We start from the raw sequence: 3,909 nt of genomic DNA on the forward strand, positions 1-3,909 counted from the left end.
AAATTATTGTTATTACATTTCGCTCTATCTGAATTATGAATAAATTAAAAACAATACTGGTAAAGCGATCTAAAAGCAACAATGTTTATTTGCCCAACAATTAACTGAGTTGAAATATGAGAAATTTGCATGATAAATCATAAACTTCCTTTAGTATCTACACGTCATAATTGTTCTTCTACTGATCTTGATTAAAATGATATAATAAATTTAATGCAATCCTATTATTAATAATTAGTTTTCTGTGTCTTTAGTAAACAAAGATTGCAGTCTATTCGGTAATTGGGGTACTTCAAACAACCTTATGTAAATATCGTAATTATGCATACGTATGAAATTGTGAATGAGAAGGAGAAGAATTTCCGAAGAGGAAAGAAAGAAATGTTATCTTATATACATTATGGAAGGCTGGAACGCACTCAAACTGATCCGTACCACATTGCGATTTAGTGTTTAAAACTGATTTTTAATTTTTTTGTGCTCTACCCTACTAGAGGATATACTAACTTCTTAATTTTTGTTACTCCTCGATTCAAAGTAATATTCTGAGTCGAATAAAAAGGCCACATTTCTGTCTGCCCGTCTATCTTTTGTAATCACGCTATATTTCGAAAAAATTAAGATGAATGGCCAACATTTTGTAAAATATATCTATTTAGTCAGTAGATAGATCAAGTCTAATAATGGATCATATCAAATGTATTCCGCGTATTCGTATAACCTTCATATAATAGTGTCTGCCAATAATCCATATTTTGATTATTTTAGCCACGCCAGTGTTTTATATTTGCTTCTAACGAAAGTGTTTCAAATTTGGAGTCTGATGTTCGCAATAGATGCCAACCACTGCAACATCAAACTATCCATATAGGCCCTCGTTTTTCTGTAGCTCCCATATATCGGTACATCCTGTACATAATAACAATGACATCATTTTTTTGGGTTTGTTTACAATTCGGTATATTTAGTTCATAATGGATTATACCTTCGGAGGCAAAACAATATGTATATATGTGTATGTCATCTTATAGAACCCACATAAATTCGCCTACCTGTATTCCGTATTTTTATTATTTTAGACACACTTTTCAGTAGGATTGTTTCAAAATTGATATTTGAAATTCGCAATAGGGTATAGCTACCACTAATGGTACCCCCACTTTTTTAAGACTGCATTTTCCAATCGATTTCACTGGCATTTGCAGTTTAATATGGATCTCCATGTTCCTCACAAGCTTTTTTTACTTGTTTTTTGTTTTAAGTTTTAATCTTGTACATGTAGGAGCAATTTTAATTCTAAGCTCTTCAATGTAAAAATGTCTATATAGTTCCATGTTTTGGCATTGATCCAATATATTAATAAGTACCGATTTTAGTCATTATGCAGTTCCTAGATAGTAATAAAATAATTCAACTCAAATATTAGTCAATATAGATCTCTCTTTGACAGTGGTTTAATTTTTCGACACGATTCGATTGTCAGTATTTTGAACCAAAGTGACATTTACACCTTAGAGTCTAAATGGCAAATTGACGTCTTGACAAAAACAATTATAATGGTTCACATTTTAACAAAGTAGTTGTACAGACCAGTTTTATGTATTTTCACAGTTGAACCGAAAGATAGGAATTTTAATGTATCAATGGGTAGATGGTAGGTCAAATTTTTGCTAACGCTTCCATAATTGATACCATCCAATCTCAAGTTTGTTTTTGGACTCTATTTTCAATATCAAAATATGAACCAGGGACATCATTGTTATGGAGTGTATATTATGGCTAAATACCAAGACGGATGAAATATATATACATATGGGAGCTATATCTGATCGAATTTTCGAATTGGTGCATAATAAACGTAAAATCGGGCGAAGATACTTCTCCATTGGGTTGCACTAGTGCTCACAGACCGACGTCTACTTTTGTAAGAGATCTCCCTAACCACGCCCCAATATAATACAATGTTTCTACTTTTCAATCTATCACAGATACCTGTGACTACCCCAAGATTGGACTTTGCCTTTGCATATATGAACCTTGCCTTTTCCATGCATTGCCCAGACACAATATTAGAAGAATATTGTACCAAACAACCTATTGTTTTTACTCATATTTGGGAAAAGAAAAAGAATTGCTACAAAGACCCAAAATTAATTTTCATTCGTGGCATAAAAAAACTAATGGAAAAACAAGTAAAAAAACATTAACACCTTAGGCTAAAGGAAACATTTTTATATAAAAGTATCTGAATTCAAGCTTGTTTCACTTTAAACTTCATATACCAGTAAGAACATTTGGATAATGTAGTTATACTTATCAAAAAAAAAAAAAAAAAACATAAAGTGAATGAGGCCGTTATGTAGCCATACCAAAACGGGGACCTCTATGGACAATTTTATACTTGAAGGATTGTCAACAATCAAATCTTCTACAATACCAAATTTGAAACATTTATGTGGGTAAATGTGACTAGGATAATTAAAATACCGAATATCTGTGGGTATCATTATATGTGCGCTATATGAAAACGTGGAACTAAATATTCACTTTTCCGCCACCGGAGTATAACCTATTATGAACTACAACTACCAATTTTTAGACAAATCCGTGGAAAAATGTGGCAAAAATCATCAAAATATCGAACATCGGGAGGTGCCGTAATATGGGGCTATACCAAAACGTGGATATATACATACAATTTTTCGCTACACGAGCTAGAAATTATTATGACATACAAATACCAATTTTTAGATAAATCCGTTAACACCTTAGGGTAAAGGAAACATTTTTATATAAAAGTATTTGAATTCAAGCGTGTTTCACTTTAAACTTCATATACCAGTAAGACCGTTTGGATAATGTAGTTAAACTTAGTTAAACTTTTGGCAAAAATCAGCAAAATACCGAATATCGCCGTTATTTGGGGGCTATACCAAAAGGTGGAACTACACATACGATTTTTCGCCACCGGAACTAGAACCCATTATGACCCAAATACCAAGTTTTAGACAAATCCATGAAAAAAGCGGCAAAAATCATCGAGAGGTACCGTTATATGGGGATTATACCAAAACGTGGACTGATATATGTCTTAGTTTCAATATCAACCATCCTAGACACAATACAAATTGTCCTGCCAGATTTTGACGATCTACGTCAAATAATGTGGGCTGTATCGTGATTTTAACAGACAGACGGAGATCGTTAAATCGACTTAGAATTTTATGCTGATTTTAAATATATATATATATATATATATATATATATATATATATATATATATATATATATATATATATATATATATATATATATATATATAAATACTTTATGGGGTCTTTTTCCACTTTTCAACAAAAAGTAGAATGAGCTTTTTCTATGTAATATAAATATAGATATGTCGACCTTTTATTCCACTATAATTATTCTGCCATTGATTTTCCTCGTTTCGTTTGAACTTTCTGTTAATATGCAAGATCTCTTTCTTTAGAACTGTTGTCAAAGTATTCCTATGCCAATTATATTTTTATCATAATCATCAGTTGTGTATTTTTTATGACGACGACGAGGAATATTATGTAATTATATTATTGAATTGTTTAAAAACGATTTACACTCATAACGCCAATTATTTTAGGTCATAATAATAAATTCTACAATTGCCAATAAAGACGAATGAATTTGTAATGAACTTACAGCTTGTTTGTCTGTCGGCCTGCGTTTGTTAACATTTTAGTTAGTCACTCAGTCAATAATTTTCAAGTATGTTTAACTAGTTAGTTAATATATTGGCAGCAGAGACTGACTATGTAAACGGGTGTTCGTTCTCAGTCTCGTCACTGGCCCCAATCAACTCCCTACTGCGCCTCCCTGTCGATAGGGACGATGGATAGATCGTATATCTAATAT

The sequence above is a fragment of the Musca domestica genome, unplaced genomic scaffold, assembly GCF_030504385.1.
Source record: "Musca domestica strain aabys unplaced genomic scaffold, Musca_domestica.polishedcontigs.V.1.1 4, whole genome shotgun sequence".
Classification (NCBI taxonomy): domain Eukaryota; kingdom Metazoa; phylum Arthropoda; class Insecta; order Diptera; family Muscidae; genus Musca; species Musca domestica.